Source organism: Esox lucius, chromosome 22, assembly GCF_011004845.1.
Source record: "Esox lucius isolate fEsoLuc1 chromosome 22, fEsoLuc1.pri, whole genome shotgun sequence".
NCBI classification, from domain to species: domain Eukaryota; kingdom Metazoa; phylum Chordata; class Actinopteri; order Esociformes; family Esocidae; genus Esox; species Esox lucius.
This window is the reverse complement of record NC_047590.1, coordinates 12,757,301-12,777,009: the sequence shown is the minus strand read 5'-3', so window position 1 is coordinate 12,777,009 and position 19,709 is coordinate 12,757,301. Positions and strand designations below refer to the sequence as shown.

General features: G+C 40.1%; 1 protein-coding gene and 1 long non-coding RNA gene across 4 annotated transcripts in view; both read right to left on the bottom strand.

The window, feature by feature from the left end:
- Window positions 1–19,709, bottom strand: part of LOC117593725 — a 48,289-nt gene that overhangs the window by 26,792 nt on the left and 1,788 nt on the right. The window lies entirely within an intron of this gene.
- LOC117593727 lies at window positions 5,787–8,013 on the bottom strand. The gene is made up of 2 exons (XR_004575137.1): window positions 7,324–8,013; window positions 5,787–6,705 (listed from the first exon to the last, which is right to left on the bottom strand). It is a non-coding gene; the product is annotated as an uncharacterized LOC117593727 (long non-coding RNA).

The window sequence follows — 19,709 nt, the reverse complement described above, 5'->3', positions numbered from 1 at the left end:
ACTGCTGACTTGACAGATGTCCAAAAGACGACCATTGACACCTTGCACAAGGAGGGCAAGACACAAAAGGTCATTGCTAAAGAGGCTGGCTGTTCACAGAGCTCTGTGTCCAAGCACATTAATAGAGAGGCGAAGGGAAGGAAAGGATGTGGTAGAAAAAAGTGTACAAGCAATAGGGATAATCGCACCCTGGAGAGGATTGTGAAACAAAATGTGGGGAAGATTTACAAAGAGTGGACTACAGCTGGAGTCAGTGCTTCAAGAACCACCACGCACAGACGTATGCAAGACATGGGTTTCAGCTGTCGCATTCCTTGTGTAAAGCCACTCCTGAACAAGACACAGCGGCAGAAGCGTCTCGGCTGGGCTAAAGACAAAAAGGACTGGACTGCTGCTGAGTGGTCCAAAGTTATGTTCTCCGATGAAAGTAAATTTAGCATTTCCTGTGGAAATCAAGGTCCCAGGGTCTGGAGGAAGAGAGGAGAGGCACAGAATCTACGTTGCTTGAAGTCCAGTGTAGTTTCCACAGTCAGTGATGGTTTGGGGTGCCATGTCATCTGCTGGTGTTGGTCCAATGTGTTTTCTGAGGTCCAAGGTCAACGCAGCCGTCTACCAGGAAGTTTTAGAGCACTTCATGCTTCCATCTGCTGACAAGCTATATGGAGATGCAGATTTCATTTTGCAACAGGACTTGGCACCTGCACACAGTGCCAAAGCTACCAGTACCTGGTTTAAGGACCATGGTATCAGTGTTCTTAATTGGCCAGCAAACTTGCCTGACCTTAACCCTATAGAAAATCTATGGGGTATTGTGAAGAGGAAGGTGCGTTACACCAGACCCAACAATGCAGAAGAGCTGAAGGCCACTATCAGAGCAACCTGGGCTCTAATAACACCTGAGCAGTGCCACAGACTGATCCATGCCACGCCGCATTTCTGCAGTAATTCAGGCAAAAGGAGCCCCAACTAAGTATTGAGTGCTGTACATGCTCATACATTTCATGTTCATACTTTTCAGTTGGCCAACATTTTTTAAAATCCTTTTTTTGTATTGGTCTTGTTAGAAATCGGCCGTTTCGTATAGTGGTTGTAATAATTAGCATACCCGTTTGTCAAGGGAGAGAGAAAGTATATTATTTATTGCAGCATTAGAAAGTCTTGTTCATGAGGTTACGGACCTGGTCTTCCTTACACAACCTCAATCTCATCTCAGTCAATCTCTTCTCACTGTAATGTTGGTTACCAGCTAGCCTATACATTAAGGGCGTTTCTAACTTTTTAGGAGTCAACCCCCATGCCATATGGCCATCGTAAACATTCCTGTCATTAGAGCGCTACCTACTGAGAGATAATCTAAACAGAGGTGTTTCTGTTGTTCTCATTATCTAGGCACATTCACTTCCAATGAAACGTACATTCATATTGTAATTGTTAATGCTCAGATTCTACAGTCTTAAGTAATATTCAAATTTTCCGAGATACTGATTTTCATTAGTTGTCAGTTAAAATCATCACAATTAAAAGAAATAAACATTTGAAATATATCAGTCTGTGTGTAATGAATGAATATAATATACAAGTTTCACTTTTTGAATGGAATTACTGACATAAATCAACTTTTTGATGATATTCTCATTATATGACCAGCACATGTATGTGAGAAGATTAGTATGTCTTAAACCATTGTCTGCTGAAAATAGTACGCCAAATGTTCCCGCATGGTCTACTATCACTGGTGGATTTTCAAAGTATGCACCCATGCATGCTCTTAAGGGTAATATAGACCAAAACTACTTGCGCAGTGAAAGAGGGGTTTCCACGATTCTCTCGTCTTTTCACTTGATGAAAAAGTCAGTTATCGTCACCTTTATGGATAGTTATTGCATCAATGTCGAACATTGTTGTGCCCCAAAAAATTTAAATAGCTGTGGCAGTGTAAAGTTTGTCTTCAGTCTTGCTAGAAATTGTAAATTGACTATTTCAAGTACTAAGATATACTATAGTATAGTATTACTGGCTTATAAGCTTTTAAAACGGCCAGATGCAAAAGCCATTCTGTTCATAGATGCTATTTGTGGTGGAAGAAAAACGTCATAGGAAATGTTAGTCAGTTTAACACAATCCCAGCAAACACGTTAGGTAACCACGACCAACCGTGACGTAGTGGATTTGTCATGTCCTGACATTACCTTCTTACAACGTTGTGGCAAGGTTGTCCGGAGGTAATTATATGACCACATCTTCCTCACCTGCTCAGGACGTCGCAGAAACGTAATTAAATGACGTACCGACAATGTAAAAACGTACATGCCAGTTTGGTAACGATCTTACGTAACTACAACTGGAATAGTTAACTCCCTATTTTCGGTGCTACAGCGTACTTTGCTTACAATGTCATTATTTGCCACCACATCGGAAACCATATTCCAAATATTTCAGAGTTCAGCAGAAGAAACAATAATACTCCAATACACGCAATTGCTCAATTCAAATGCCATGTAGCCTACTCTCTCACAATACCAGATGGAAGGCCTACACAAATTAACTGCAAGCAAGGAAAAGCCACAGCACGAGGGTCCCGCCTTTGCTGTAGTATATGTACTCCTAAATAGTCTTGAGAAGTTTACCGCAGCAATTACTATATTGCAGTGGTTGTATACTTCTGATGTGTTAAACTACAGTGGGGAGAACAAGTATTTGATACACTGCCAATTTTGCTGGTTTCCCTACTTACAAAGCATGTAGAGGTCTGTAATTTCTATCATAGGTACACTTCTACTGTGAGAGATGGAATCTAAAACATGAGACAAAAATAGAGCTTTTTGTCTAAACTCCACTCGCTGTGTTTGGAGGAAGAAGAAGGATGAGTACAACCCCAAGAATACCATCCCAACTGTGAAGCATGGAGGTGGAAACATCATTCTTTGGGGATGCTTTTCTGCAAAGGGGACAGGACGACTGGACCGTATTGAGGGGAGGATGGATGGGGCCATGTATTGCAAGATCTTGGCCAACAACCTCCTTCCCTTAGTAAGAGCATTGAAGATGGGTCGTGGCTGGGTCTTCCAGCATGACAACGACCCGAAACACACAGCCAGGGCCAACCAAGGAGTGGCTCCGTAAGAAGCATACAATGTGATTTTGTGGATTTTTGTTTTAGATTCCGTCACTCACAGTTGAAGAGTAGCTATGGTAAAAATTACAGACTTCTACATGCTTTGTAGGTGGGAAAACCTGCAAAATCGGCAGTGTATCAGATGAAAGGCTGTTTAGACCTATTCTAAAGAGAGAGAATTACAAAAGCATGGAGTTTTAAACTTTGATGGTGATTTTATTCTATCCTATTTTCCTAACCTGGCTGCAGCATACAATTTAATAAAACAAAAACATAGAATTACATTGTTTGGTTGAGCTCAGTGCAAGAAGTGTTTCACTTGCTGGGACAGAAATGAATACTCAAGTCTTGTTGACTATTCAAGGTGTGACTAAGCACGCGGTAATCATTATGTTTTCAGAGTACTTCCGTTGTGTACTTTATTGCTGTAATGTGCACTAGTCTACCGAGTGGAACATTATAATATTAATTTCCAGCGCACGGTCATTTTGACACGGAAAATGTGCTAATCAGATTCAAGGAAGTACAGAATTGTATTGTTATATTTTAACAAACGTTGAAATCCTTAATATGCATTCTTATTTATCGCTGCAGCTTTTCCTGACTGTAAGAAGAACCACAGGCCAATTGAAGTGACTGTAAACACAGATGGTCAACAGAATAATGCTGTAACTAGAGGCTTGTGCAATATGCTTGTTAGTGTTTTATTTATACAGCTTTAGGGTAATCAAAATGTATTGATAGCTTATTGATATCATTGGCTTGTGTGTTCTTTAATATCAAGTGCAATTTCTCAAGTTATTGGGGTACCAATATGTGATGCATAAAAAATGCAGAGCAACTTAAGCTTTTGTCATCATAAAGACAATGTCCCCCTAATATTTTGGTCAGTCTCAAGGAAGATATGTAGACTGAGACCAGTAATACAAAAATGTATAATATACAGCTCTGGAAAATCTAAGAGCTATTTTTTGTCCAGGGACCTCAGATGGAGGATCCAGGCCCACTGATGCAGCCTTCTCTGTAGCCTCTTTATAAATGTTCTCAAACTCTTCTTCTGTTCTGCTGTAGGCCAGCAGAACTCCATCAACAATGCTGTATGCTGCAGCCAGGTCCATGTCTTTCTGCTGCAATGCATCAGATGCAACTGCAGTCACCTGGAAGATTGGACAGGTGATCTCCAGATACAAGAAAAACTCAAAATGTATGCTTTTTAGAAGGATCATTGCATCACCTGCTGAGGAGTCTGGGGGATTTTGCTGTGTCATTTCCTCAAGGTACTGCATGACAGATGGGAGGACCTTCACCAGAGTTTTAAGTGCACTCTCTCTACAGGCCCACCGAGTATCTGACAGTTTCTTCAACTCCAGTGGACGCTGATCGGGGTGCTTCCTCTTCTGCATTTCAATAAATGCAGAAGAGGTTTTTCAACTAGATTGAAAAAGTTGACAAAACAGATGTTTGACTTTGCACTTTCTACCAATACCAGATTAAGGCAGTGTGCCTGACAGTGCACATACAAGTCCCTTATAGTGCCCACTCATGTTTGCAGCCCCATCATAACCTTGACTCCAGATGTTTTTTATATTTTCAGGCCATTTTCTTCCAGTAGAGCCATGACGAGATTTTCAAGAGCATCTCCACTTGTTGAATGCACATTGCACACCTGAATGAATCGCTCCTTTATTTTCATGTTGTGTACATATCTCACAACAAAGGAAACCTGTTCAGTGTGGGACACATCTGTTGTTTCATCCAGAAGTATCGAAAAGATTTTGCTCTCTTGAATTTCGTCTCTGATTACACGTTTTACAGGTATAGCCAAAGCTTTGATTATGTCATTCTGGATTATGTTCGAGAGGAGCGAGACAAGAGGTATTTTTTGGGTTCCCTACGGTGGCCCTGAAGTGCAAAACACAACAACAAATACGAAAACACTTCAACAAATCATGAAACACAACGCCAAATAGGAAAACACAACGCCAAATAGGAAAACACAACGGCAAATAGGAAAACACAACGCCAAATAGGAAAACACAACGCCAAATAGGAAAACACAACGGCAAATAGGAAAACACAACGGCAAATAGGAAAACACAACGGCAAATAGGAAAACACAACGCCAAATAGGAAAACACAACGCCAAATAGGAAAACACAACGCCAAATAGGAAAACACAACGCCAAATAGGAAAACACAACGCCAAATAAAAAACACAACGCCAAATAGGAAAACACAACGCCAAATAGGAAAACACAACGCCAAATAGGAAAACAACGACATTAACTTCTAACGGAAAAGGTAGGGCCTATCTAGCAGAGGACGGAACGGAACCTCCTGATTGGACAGAAGGACCGCCTGTCTTTTAACAGGAAGGAGGGGTGAAAAACACGGAAAATTTCCTGCTGTTTGCTACAGGGCTCGCATCACTTCCACCTGCTGGAATAACACCACTACCATGCATCGAGTTCTTACCAAATTCGCCATTCCCTATGTCAAACACCTGTGCAAATGCCCTAAAGCTCCTTTTCCTTGAGACCTACAGTGTCTTTTAGACAAACATGGAGTTTTGCTTACAGAATTCTCCAGGCTTTGGGTGCATTTAATGCTGTGCCAAGTCTGGATTTTGCCCAGTCTTAAATCTGTAGTTTATAAAGCATAAGAGTGCATGCTCAGTTCAAAGTATTTTAATGTGTATTATTTCTGTTCATTACTTTGTTCAATGAAAAATCACAGACATTTTTTTAAGTACAGGTCACATTACAAGTAACAGTAAAATTGTACTCAGCTAAAATGTATGTAGTTTCACATTTGAAACAGTGTATAACATGTTGTGCTTGCAAACAAGCTTGTTAACAATACCTCTTGAAAAGAACCACGTTTCTTTGGTTGTTCAGACCTACAATTGACACACAGTTAACTCGATGGTGAATCCGAAAATAAACAAATATAGTTTGGGAGTTACATTTGAGTTTAATGTATGTCTCCACTCTGATATGACACTGCATATACTGAACTCCACTTGCCAAACATGATACTCAAACCGCTAAGCCACATTTGAGAATGTTTTCCTTTAACATCTGGCCTTTAAGAGTGGGCTGCAGTAGACCATATTTATAGGCCAGCTATTTCTTTCAAGGTGACATAAAGTTCTGAGGCTGACTCCCAATTATGTGGCTGCTGTAATCCATTTCGCTCAACAGTCTGTTGAAGATAATCCTGGATGTCTGGATCACTGCATGAATGAAGAGTTTGCCTTGACTCTGGAAACGTATCCAGTCCTTTGAACCAAACCTGCATAGTGACACAATAATTTACCATAAAGGGAAAACATGACTTCAAATCCAAATGTATTTCCAATAATATGTGTGGTGGAATTTATGAGATAGAGTTCGTCTGTAGTTCCCCCAGGACATGATGCATGTCTGGAGAGTGTAATCCTGTGCTTATTCCAGAGGTCTGTGCTCTCATCCAGGTCTTTTTGCAGAACATTACTGAAGCAGAATCTCAATAAGTCCTTAAGTTCATGGCTGCCATTAAAATGTCCAGAGTCTCTCAGGTCTCCAAACAGGTCCATCCAAAATTGAGCCCTAGGAATACAATTGAAAGTTAGGCTACTTATTTTACACAAGAGCACAATATTATAACTATTGAATAACTATATAAAGTAAAGTAGGCTACAACAAAACACATTAATGTTGCTGCTGCCAATATCAGCAAAATAAATCTGATAGTGTGAATGCATAGGTGGAAAGGCACTGCATGACCCCTCAATAATGCATGAGTGGATATGACTGCAGCAGAGGGCAGCACCTGTCAATTAGGCTACCTGAGATCTCAGAAACACAAGGAGAGTGAGCGCTGTCAGACAAAATGATTAACACATAACAGGAAGATATTTTTATGCAGTCTGTTGTGCTATAAAGTGATTTCAGTCCACGGGCACAACCTATTAAAGCTACATCGTCCAGTTTTATGTGGCCAGCTGCTTTTATCAGGATGATAATATGCAAATATACATAACTATATGTCCGTGGTAACAGCAAATACATATTGGACTTTTTTGAAAGGTCTATTTGAAACTTTATTGTTACCTAATTCAATCGAATTAGCAGTTTATAGCGTGATCAGGCATGACATTAACGTGATTACCATCTACTATTTTATATTAATTTGGGAAAGATTAGAGCCCATCCAGACTGTTTTACCTGCTGCAATACTTTTTTATTTGACTGAAATCAGTTTTTGGCAGATGAACACTTTTTGCTGTAACACAATTACACTTATAAGCGGCCGCAGTCTGTATGCTCGTGTCTGAGGGTACACTGTATTGCAGCCATGATGCCATTTTCAGTCCCATGGTCTGTAGTGTTCTCGCATCCGTTCCTTGTGGATTTAGTTGCTTCAGCAGTCTCATCACTGTGTGTCGTTTAATACGTAGCTTGTGTTTTTGCTGTACTTGCCACATAGTCCGATAGCGGAATAGTTGCCCTGGTCCATGCAGCTCTGTAAGGATGGCACGTCTCACCTCATCCAGTTGTGAATAGTTGTTCCTTCTGTACAACCCGTGTGTATAATCATCCTGATGTTGTGATTGGTTGACAACATATCAACTACCACGTCGTATGTATGCCCTGCATCAAAATAATTCATTATAATAGCGAAAGTATCTTCGGGAGTACTCATGTTTTGAAAATAGGCGCTTTTCCGTGTTTTTCACCCCTCCTTCCTGTTAAAAGACAGGCGGTCCTTCTGTCCAATCAGGAGGTTCCGTTCCGTCCTCTGCTAGATAGGCCCTACCTTTTCCGTTAGAAGTTAATGTCGTTGTTTTCCTATTTGGCGTTGTGTTTTCCTATTTGGCGTTGTGTTTTCCTATTTGGCGTTGTGTTTTCCTATTTGGCGTTGTGTTTTCCTATTTGGCGTTGTGTTTTCCTATTTGGCGTTGTGTTTTTTATTTGGCGTTGTGTTTTCCTATTTGGCGTTGTGTTTTCCTATTTGGCGTTGTGTTTTCCTATTTGGCGTTGTGTTTTCCTATTTGGCGTTGTGTTTCATGATTTGTTGAAGTGTTTTCGTATTTGTTGTTGTGTTTTGCACTTCAGGGCCACCGTAGTTCCCTGCTTCTCTTTTACGGCATCAAGGTGTAATTTAATTACACTGTCATACTTGCTGAACAACTCCACTAACTCCCTTGATTTTGGCTTGATGAAGTCTCATCATCTCCCCTGAAAGACATGCCCTGTCTTGCCAGGAAAAGAGTAATGGCAATCAAACTAGACAACACTTCTCTGTTCCTCTCCCTCTCTTTGTCTTTTGCAGCTTGTGACTCAAGGTCACCCACTTCAAAAGTGGCCTCTGGTATTTTTTCTTGAAGGAGTTCCACCTCACCATACCACACGTGAGCTTCTGAGGCACTGTACTCTTAAATGTTTTCCAAAGCCTTCCTCCAGCGATTTAACTCTACAGTTTTCCAGTTAGTGTGACTCTTGTATCTTTCATCATTTAAAAAAAGACGGCAGCTGAAACCAAACATGGCATCAGTGCTAGGAGAATATTCTAGCCATGGGTTATTCTCATACCACTTCTTCTGAAATGACCGTCCCTCTACATTCTTTGGAAATGACAGTGCTGGTTGGCAGGGTCCAATATTATCACACATTCGGATAAAGGCCTCATCGTACTTTATGTTGAATTGTAGGACATTGGCAGGGTCAGTTGGGTGTTGTAGTCCAAGTAGGTTAAAGAATAGCCCCTCTCTGGCTTCTGTCTCCTTCTACTGGCTTGCTGTTCCCTGCACTGTTTCGGTCTCTACGTTTCCCTCTTTCTCTCCAGTCTCTGTCTCCTGGCTTGTTGTTCCCTGCACGGTTTCTGTCTCTTGTGCCTCTACATTTCCCTCTTTCTCTCCAGCCTTTATATCCATCTCATCATCTGATCTATTAATTTCCACTCTCTGTCCATCTTGGAACAAGGCACAATTTCAACATTAATCTATTATTTTAACTATCACTACTACTCTTGCACCTAATCAATAATACCTTCAGTTTTGATACAAAACATTAAATAACTCATACACTGCAATTTAGTAATTATTATTACTGTAGTAGTTGAAGTCTAAAATACCTTTGCAGTGTAAACAAATGGCAGGCTACATGTGTTATTCTTACCTGTTGTGCTGTTCATAAACCAGCTGGATAGGGATCCACTGCCTTTTGCTGCTTCAAGCAGCTCCTCCTTTTATTTTTGTTTTATTCTCTTCTCTTTGCGAGGCATCTTTGCACTGCAGAACACACACAAACACAGGGACATTTCATTCCTGAAATCTATTAGGGCCATATCTCCTTCACTCTGCACTATGGTGTCAAGTCAGGTATATTGTTCATTTTATATTGACATTGATATTTTTACATGTATTATTTCCAGACATATATTATTGAGTTTACAGGCTATGGAGATGTTGCTGTTGTAAACAATACTGTTGCTGTTGTAGAAAAAATATATTTTTGTCATATAAAATATAATTATATTTTAATCCTGTTCTGAATGTATTCATTTTTTGAATGATAAGGATTATAAAACAGGATTCATAGGCCTATTCGGAGGATGAGAATGAGAAAATCAGTATAAGCCTTTACAAGTGTTGTGATAATTATTTTTCCGTTTTTAAATAAATACTGGAATAATAATAATAGTTCAAAATATAAATAGTTTTTAATCAAATAACATAAAAAGACAAGACCCCTCTACGCCCATGAAACTTTTCTCCCTCAAAAAAACGCAAACTAAACGTTACTTCTAGGCTACACACACACACACACACACACACACACACACACACACACACACACACAACAGCTCCATGCTCTCTTCATGTCGTTCTTGTAAAATAATAATAATCAGTAAACATTACAAACACACCGCTTCGCTGAGAACAGCACTTTCCAGCAGCAACGGTATTGAAGATCCTCTCCTTCTGGTAGTGGTGCGCGTACGGAAATTGAAAAACGCGCGTGCGGCAAATCGTCCCGGTCTGGATGAGGTCGTCAGGTGAAAGGTCATCATATTGTTCATTTTATTTACGAATAAATTATTATTCATTAATAGTTAGATTTGGGCAGGCCTTCACAAAAGGGCCTTTAATTACATTATTATTTTTTGTTTTTTGCCTTGACAAAGGGGCACTTTGTGGGGCATCAAGGGGCAAAGGGGCAGGTGCTGCGCCTCAACAAGCTGACAGAAACACTTAAGAGTTACAATACACTGTCTCGTCAAGTCACAGTGGCGTTAACTAGCAGGTTTAATGTTGCAGACCACCGTTTTTTGCAAATAGTTCAACTCATATTGTTGTGAATCTTCGGTGTAAACTCACCTTCAAACAAACCCCACCTTCAGACTCAACGCCTACCTTTCCAAAATATTGCTTCCAGAGCCCCCCGTCGTCATCTGAACGCACCCGATGAGAAACACTGCTTTAGGGATTAGAGTAGTAAATTCAAATAATATTGCTAAACAAAAGGCTAGGGAGAATGGGCAGAATAAATATTAGTTTATAATTTCGTATTAATTCAGGACAGCTGTAAATCTGTCCATTGAGAGGCAGTGTATAATGAGAAGCTGGGCATAATTGGGGATCTCTAGTTCTGTGGAGGATGTCAAAAACAACAAGTCGGTTTAAAACTTTCAAGTTTTTGCTTATGGCCTGTGCATCATTGAGATAACCGCAGATAACGAGTTAAAGGATTGTCAAGCTATAACCCAAAGTCCATGTTGCATCGCTGTGCATCTGTGGCCAGTTCTGTTAAAACCTTAAATAGAAACTTTAAATGTAACACCTGTCTGTCAACTGTGCCTAACCAGCCAACAGGGGCAATCACAAGTGCCAAGGAACTGTGGATACACTGAATGTATAAGCTGTCAAACTGTTGTGAGCATTGAAGCAAGATGCTGAATGTATGTGGCATAAGCTGAAACTGAAGGTTGCAAGTAGAAAACAGGAAATCTTATTTAGGCTGTTGCTGGGGGTGGAAGAGTAGACTAAGCCTGTGTGTCAGACTAACAGGAAACAAAGGGGGACAGATAAATAACACACACACACATAGTCTGGGCAGGGGTGAATTAAGAATAGACAAGAGAGAAACCACAAAGGGCAAAATGATGGTTGGGCTGCACGTACACATATAAGGTAAAGAACATAAACTGGACGAATGGCACACATGCTTGGCTATCTCCGCCCCCCCGCTTTCTAGGTGTATTCGTAGTATAAATAGTGTTACTGCTGATGTTTGGACATTGTGGGGTGGCACTCTGTTTCCAGAAGCTTCTGTAATAAACAGAATATACGGTATTGGTAATTGACATGACTCCTGGTGTGTTATTCTCCTTTCCATCAAACCAACTCGGGGAAGTGTTAGACTTCAACAGAACCCCTAAAATATATCAGGTATAATCTGTATTTCATTGTACCCCCTTGCATGTTTTTTCTTCTATATTGATATACTTTTTTATGTTGGTATTTGTGCAATAAAAATATCTTAACTCCTTTATTGAAAAAAATAAACCACAGAATATTACCAGAGTTCATGCAATAAATATTTACATAATTTGTTCATTGCAGATTCACATCCATGCACTGTCTCCAAATTTGATTGGTCAACACAATTAAATAAACAGATAAATGCGCTGAAGGTAAAGTAAATGCTTAATACAAGTATTAATTAATGGCACCTCTGAAGAGTTTAAAGATTTCATAAATAATATTGAAAATGAAAATGGGTTTATTATCCTAAGCTACCCAGAACTGTTTACTCTCAACCCACCCTCCCTGCGCTGAATTTTACCTTGTGTGGAAGTGGCTGGGAATTAATTTGTTACCAAACTACAATTCCGGATCTAAAGTTCCCTGTCGGCTATATTGTTGGGAGGGGGGGGGGTCAGAGTCAATCAGATCATGATATACAAACCAAGGCCGATTCCACAAACTCGATTGGCCTTGACTGTGTGAACAAGCATCCCGAAATACATTTACACATAGAAAAGGTATCAAAGAACCACAAAGTCATGATTTATAACATTAGACAAAAACAACAATTTGCACACCTATGTAACATTAAATAAGGCTGAAGCATTAATACTAGGAAATGGTGAACAATGATTTTCAGGCTACGGGCACCAGCTGTGGTGCTTGAGACTGTACTAACCTTGGGTTTCAAGCACAACAGTGTCTAGGCCAAGGATTACATAAAGTCAGTGACAGTCCCTATAGCATGAAAATATCTTGTTCATTGGAGAGGTTGTAGGAGGATGTCAAGGACTGCAAGCTGTGGCCTGGGGTGCCTTTCTAGTCTGGACCAATGCCCCCGATTCATGTGCCTCATCGGACCTCACCTCAGAGGCACAAACATTTCTCTGGAAGGTTTCCAACACCTTGTTGAATCCATGCCATGAAGACATAGGGCTGTTTGGTGGGTGTATGTAATAAAATGGCATCTCAAAACATTTGAATAAAGTGGAAAAGTTCTTTTTTTCCCTGTAATTCATATCAAAAGTGACACCTTCTATTTGTAGCGGTTCGTTAGCCAGTCTGGGCCTCAAGTTACAAGAACATGGAGGAATACAAGTGGGGGAACCTTTCTCCAAGACAAAAACACAGGACTTATATTAGTGAAACTTTAACAGAGACAGTGCCCAGGTGCCGGGTTACAATAAAACCCAAACCAAAGCCCAGCTCTTTGTAGAGCCTTTCTTTACAGTTCTTTCGGTCCCTCACTGCGACCAGACAGCTAAACTGTTTACATATAAACAAAAGAAAAGGGAACCAGTAATTCAAACACAGGCTGGGTCTTACTGGGTTAGTCCTTTTCTCCAGGCGTGGTCGGTGTCCAGTGCTTTCTTTGCTTGGGTTGCACTGGAATTCTCTGCCCTCCAGGTAGCTTTCTTCTCCTCAAACCCCCTCCCCTGGGTGGTCCGCCAGGCCAGGTTGAAACACCTCCCATTAAGTGGCTTCAGGTGTGTGTAATTAGGCCTTACCCTACTGGGACACCACCTCTCCTGGTCAGCAGATTTAGCCGTGATATCCGGAACATACCGGCCAGCACAGACCCATCCTCTCACTCCACTACATTCTAGATTCATTACACATAGTGAAACATTTCAAGCCTTTTGTGTTTCAGACATGATGATTATGGCTTACAGCTCATCCATCCATCCATCTTCTTCCGCTTCATCCGGGGCCGGGTCGTGGGGGCAGCAGTCTAAGCAGAGATGCCCAGACTTCCCTCTCCCCAGACACTTCCTCCAGCTCTTCCGGGGGGACACAGAGGCGTTCCCAGGCCAGCCGGGAGACATAGTCCCTCCAGCGTGTCCTAGGTCCTCCCCGGGGTCTCCTCCCGGTGGGACGGGACCGGAACATCTTCCCAGGAAGGCGTTCCGGAGGCATCCGAAACAGATGCCCAAGCCACCTCAGCTGACCCCTCTCGATGTGGAGGAGCAGCGGCTCTACTCCGAGCTCCTCCCGGGTGACCGAGCTTCTCACCCTATCTCTAAGGGATCGCCCAGCCACCCTGCGGAGAAAGCTCATTTCGGCCGCCTGTATCCGGGATCTTGTCCTTTCGGTCATGACCCAAAGCTCATGACCATAGGTGAGAGTAGGAACGTAGATTGACCGGTAAATCGAGCTTACAGCTCATGGTTATCAAAAATCCAGTAACTTAAAAGAAAAGGAAAAAAAAGTATAAAAGAAATGTTGACCTGAGAAGAGCTCTAATCAGCTATTCAACTCAAAACACATGCAAAGGTTTCCTAAGTATGTTAATTCATACACTCTATACTTGGTTGGGACTCCTTTTGCACAAATTACTGCATCAATGCAGCGTGGCATGGAGGCAATGAGCCTGTGGCACTGCTGAGGTGTTATGGAAGCCCATGTTGCTTTCATAGCAGCCTTCACCTCATCTTTGTTGTTGGGTCTGGTGTATCTAATTTTTCTCTTGACAGGTCAGGCGAATTAATTGGCCACTCAAGCACAGTAATACCATGGGCAGCAAACCAGTTAACAGTCGTTTTGGCACTGTGGGCAGGTGCCAAGTCCTACTGGAAAAGGAAATCAGCATCTCCATATAGCTTGTCAGCAGATGGAAGCATGAAGTTTTCTAAAATCTCCTGATATATGGCTGCATTGACTCTGGACTTGATAAAACACAGTGGACCAACACCAGCAGATGACATGGCAACCCAAATCATCACTGACCAAATCATCACTCTGGAAACATCACACTGGACTTCAAGCAACTTGGATTCTGCCTACAGACTCTGGGACCTTGATTTCCTAATGAAATGCAAAATGTACTTTCATCTGAAAAGAGGACTTTGGACAACGGTCCAGTTCTTTTTCTCATTTGCCCAAGTAAGACGCTTTTGATGTTGCACTCTGCAAACAGCCAACCCTTTCAGCAATGACCGTCTGTAGCTTATGAGTCAATGAGTGTCTTCTGGACAACTGTCAAGTCAGCAGTCTTCCCCAAGATTGTGGTTGTGTGTGCTGATGGCTCAGGGCGTTTATTAGATGATTAGAGCTCTTCTCAGGTCGACATTTCTGTATCATACATTTTTTTTAAGACGTAATCTTCAAGAATAAAATACAAAAGTCTTCCAATGTTTCACTTTGTATAATTAATCTAGAATATGAATGAATTTAGAAGGTGTCACTTTTTGATTTTAATTACGGGAAGAAGAAAAAAATCCATGATATTCAAATTGTTCAAGATGCATCTGTGTTTGCAAAACATTTACAGAAGAAATCTGAGGTTGTTCAACATAATGCAATCGAACTTCCTCATAACAACAACTGAATCTCCAAAATAACTTTTTATAAAAAGTTGACCTGGTATACAGTGGGTATAGAAAATAATCACCCCCCTTTTCATAACCACATTTTGTTGCTTTGCAGCCTGAAATGAAAACAGTTTTTGTTTCATTCAGCTGTATTTACTCAGTGCAACTTATAACATCCAAGTGAAAGATATAACACCAACATGTTAAAAAACATCACTGAGTTCCCTTGTGTCAGTATTTTGTTGAACCACCTTTTGCTTTAGTTACAGCCTTTAGTCTGTTGGGATATGTCTCTACTAACTTTGCACATGAAAAACGTTGCAATATTTGACCACTCTTCTTTGCAGAACTACTCAAGTTCAGTTCAATTTGATGGTGACCGTCTTCAAGTCATTCCACAGATTTTCAATGGGGTTTAAGTCCGGGCTCTGACTAGGCCATACAAGGACATTCACCTTTTTCTCCTTCAACCACTGTGTGGTCAGTTTTGCTGTGTGCTTTGAGTCATTGTCATGTTGGAAGGTAAATCTTCTTCCCATTGACAACTTTCTGGCAGGGAACAGCAGATTTTCATCAAGAATTTGACAGTATTTTGCCCCATCCATTTTCCTTCTATCCTGACAAGTGCTCCAGTCCCTGCTGCAGAGAAACAACCCCATAACATGACATTACCACCTCCATGCTTTACTGTAGGAATGGTGTTATTTGGATGGTGAGCTGTATTGGATTTTCGCCAGACATATCGTTTGGCGTTGAGGCCAAATAATTAAATTTTAGTCTCATCTGACCATAACACCTTTTTCCACGTGGCCTTAGAAATCTTCAAGGTGTGTTTTGGCAAAGCTCAGTCGTTACTGTATGGGGCCTTTCTGGAGGAGTGGCTTTTTTCTTGCAACCCTCCCATACAAGCCACATTTGTGGAGAATTTGTGATATTGTTGTCACATGCACACAATGACCACTCTTTGTCATGAATTCCTGCAACTGCTTCAGAGTTGCTGTAGGCCTCTTGGTAGCCTCTCTGACCAGTTTCCTCCTGGCTCGTTCATCCAGTTTGGAGCGACGTCCTGACCCAGGGAGGGTCTGTGTTGTACCAAATACCTTCCACTTCTTAATACTAGACTTCACTGTGCTTCTATGCCTTTTAATTTTTTTTTGTATCCATCTCCTGACTTGTGCCTGTCCACAACTTTATCCCGGAAATCTTTTGACAATGCCTTGCCACCCATAGTTAAATGTTTTCTTCAGTTGCACGACCAAGTACTGAAATGCTTCAGGAACAGCTTGTTTCATGCTGAGCTATTCAAAATGACAACAGCTGATCACAGTTGAAAGTCATTTGGCTTTGTGTGCTATTGAGAAGGTGATTAACTACACCTGGTTGGGTTTACAAGTAATTGGGCAGTGATTCTTTTTCCAATTCAGTGATTCTGTTTTTTAATTGGTAATTTTTTTTGGTATTATATCTTTCACTTGGATGTTATAAGTTGTAAATACAGCTGAATAAAACAAACTTTTTTTTTTGTCCGTTTTCATTTCAGGCTGCAAAGCAACAAAATGTGATTATTTTAAAGGGGGGTCATTCTTTTCTATACCCACTGTAGCTGTAGAATGTACTTTAGTTTTCACAGGATGTTTCTTTACAGTTTATACACTGCCAACAGTTCAACATTTGAAATATCTTTCTTGTTTTGGTTGAATGTAAGAAAGCATGTTTTCTGGTCCTCTGGACAATCTCTTGGTCTGGTATTAAATTTAGGGTGAGAAAATAGCTGTGTAGAATAAGCTACTTAATGTATCAGGTACAGCAACTGCTTTACTTATTCGAACATTAGCAATCTCAGTTGTTCATTTGACAAAAGTTATCACAACATTTATATACACACTGTACAAGAATAACAATGGAAGTGATTCCAAGCACTTCCTTGTCAATACATCTTTTGGTAGGTGTTTTGGTAAGATCAACTTACCATCCTAAAATACTGGCTCCTCTAATCCTTGGCCTTGGTAGTTAAGAGTTTCTCCTGCAGAATAAACACAAGAGAAGAGTTGGATTTAGACACACAGGTTATTTTTTTAAATCATTTTGGAAACCAGAAAACTGTTTTATTATGTTTCCAGTATCTTAACCCTAAACTTGAACCTACTCTAATCTCAATAACCTAACATTTATGACTAAACTTAACCTAACCTTAAACCCTGGTGCCAAAATCTAAAAATAAGCCCAATTCTAAACCTAACCACAATTCCAAATGTTACGCTAAATCTAATCTAACACAAGCTGAAAATAGTCCTAGTGGGGACTAAACTTAAATCAATGCATTCAGAGCAGTAGGTATCACATCCAACATGGAGATGGATGTTTATAAAGGGAAACACACAGCACCATACGTGCTGACACATAAATAAAATTATATGGTCTGAATTTAAGAGGGAAAACATGGAGAAATGGGGAGAAAAGTGCTTTGTTTTGCTGGAGTGAGGTCTGATTGATTTATATCAATTTGTAGAAGACAGATTTTTAAGAGAATGAGTAACCTTGTATAACTTAGATGTATCACCTTATCATGATTTGTGTATTGATGAATTAGTCCAGTGGGCAAAAACACCTGACTGAGTGAGACCAGACTCATGCAAGCTGAAAAGCCATAAATACTCAAATATCCACTCTTTACCACAGTGGTATGCATAAGAAAGCTTCAAACAGAGGCAAAATAGGTTCCTACCCAATACTAGAAAGTGTACCTAATAAAGTGGCTGATAAGTGCACAGTATATTATATATTTGACTTTTTAAGAATCAATCATTTACAGGAATCAAATCATCCATGAATAAGTGTTTTGAGTGAACATTAACCACCAGAACAGAGATTCCAGCTGTAACGTGGCAAAGTAACCATTTAAGATTCATACAAACCATGTCTTGTCGTCAACACAGAAGAATAACATCAACAAAGCATACTCTCCTACGTCATTTAATGCCTATTAACAAGTTATTTCTGTTTTATAAAGTTTTAGATTTAGTTGGATACACAGAAAAAATTAGGGTTTGTGTTTACTTGAACGGATTACATTAAATTAAATTAAATTACATTATATTTATTTACACAGCAACTTCCTGGATACAACCATCTATGTTCCTTTGACCTCTTTTAAAGCTCCTCCTTATTTGGTTTTAAATTAACTGGTTGACTTACCTGTGGGTGGGTTGAGTCACTCACTGTCTTTAGCTGCGGAAGATCAGAAATAGACCTGTTTAGCATTCAATTAACATCTAGGGTGGGACAATACTGTGTGATGATGAGGAAATTTGCTAGATTCAAAACATGCTAGATACAGTTTATGCATAAGCTCTTAAAGCTCTCAGACACAAAATATGTGAAGCCAATCCACATCTCTAAACTGGCAAAAGTCTTCTTCAAACAAAGCAAAATGGAAACAGTTTTCAAAAATAAAATGGTAAAAAAGAGCTGAACAAATGAAGCAGAAGACGCAGACTGAAATGATAGAAGAAAAACAGTTTAAATAACATGCTTAACAGGATCCTTGTCCATACTTATCTCTATGGGCAATATTTTTGAAGTGCTAAACTGCACTTAATAATTCTATAGTGCAATTGATCATATGCACAGTTGATTTTAGCCTACAAACTGCTAAACTAATGCAAGCCACCGCCGTCTTTTCACAGATGTCACAACCAACATTTCAACATTTCCACGTATTTCTCAGTGCCAAAGTAGCCCAACAGAAGTACCATGTATTATGTGTGTAAGTGTTAATACCTGTTTCAGGGGATGGATTGTTATTACTCTGATTAAAGGAGCAACCTCTAGAAGACGTATCCCCTACAAAACTACAACCAGTGTCAGTGGACCGCAAAGTGGGAACCCCTGCAGCTCCACAGTTGTCGACCAGACCATCACCTACAGTGCAATAAACTGTCTCTGGGGAACGAGGTGTCTGACTGTTGTTTGTCTCTCCTGTAAAGTTACATCATCCATCAACATTTGGGATATATCATTGTATTTACCCATTACAAGAGAACTTGATTCTAAGTTGTGATCTTATTAGTGAGCAAAGGACCTTGATCTCATTCAAACAGCAGTCTGTGTTTCTGGGATGAGACCTGAACATCACTGGGCTGTGAGGTAACGTGGGCAGTGCATGAATAATGATGTGTTTAGGAACTTCTTAGCAGATTGATTAGGGACCAAGATTAGAGAGTTAAGTAAAAGTAACACCAGTACAATGACAGAAAACACAAAGCTGATGAAGAATCTTGAGCAAAAACTCTTTTACGCTGTCTTTGGGATAATCTGAGAGAAATTTACACAATAAGTAACTCTTAAAGACTTTAATTCAATTGACATTCATAATCATAACACAGCATGTCTGAAGAGGCAGACTCATCTTACCTGTTATTTTCTTCCACACCAAAAACCCTAGAGAGTAAAAAAGCAAACATTTTATAAACGTTTAAAGTACAAGTATGTGAATTAGCTACTCTGTCAGCTATTGGGAATGCCTTCAGCAACCTTTCAATGCTTCAGCTGCAATAAGACACCATATATTATTCAAGCAGCAAGACAACCAGCCTATAGTTACTAAACACCTGAACACTGAACACCCTGGAAAATCACTCTTGTTTCTAATGTTATTTCAATCTGGTTTTTGGCAAGAAAATATATGTTCACCTTTAATAAGCAGCTTATATGTGAAGTACTTTTACAATAGTTGCTTTGTTCTTACCTATGAGCACAAAAAAAACAATAA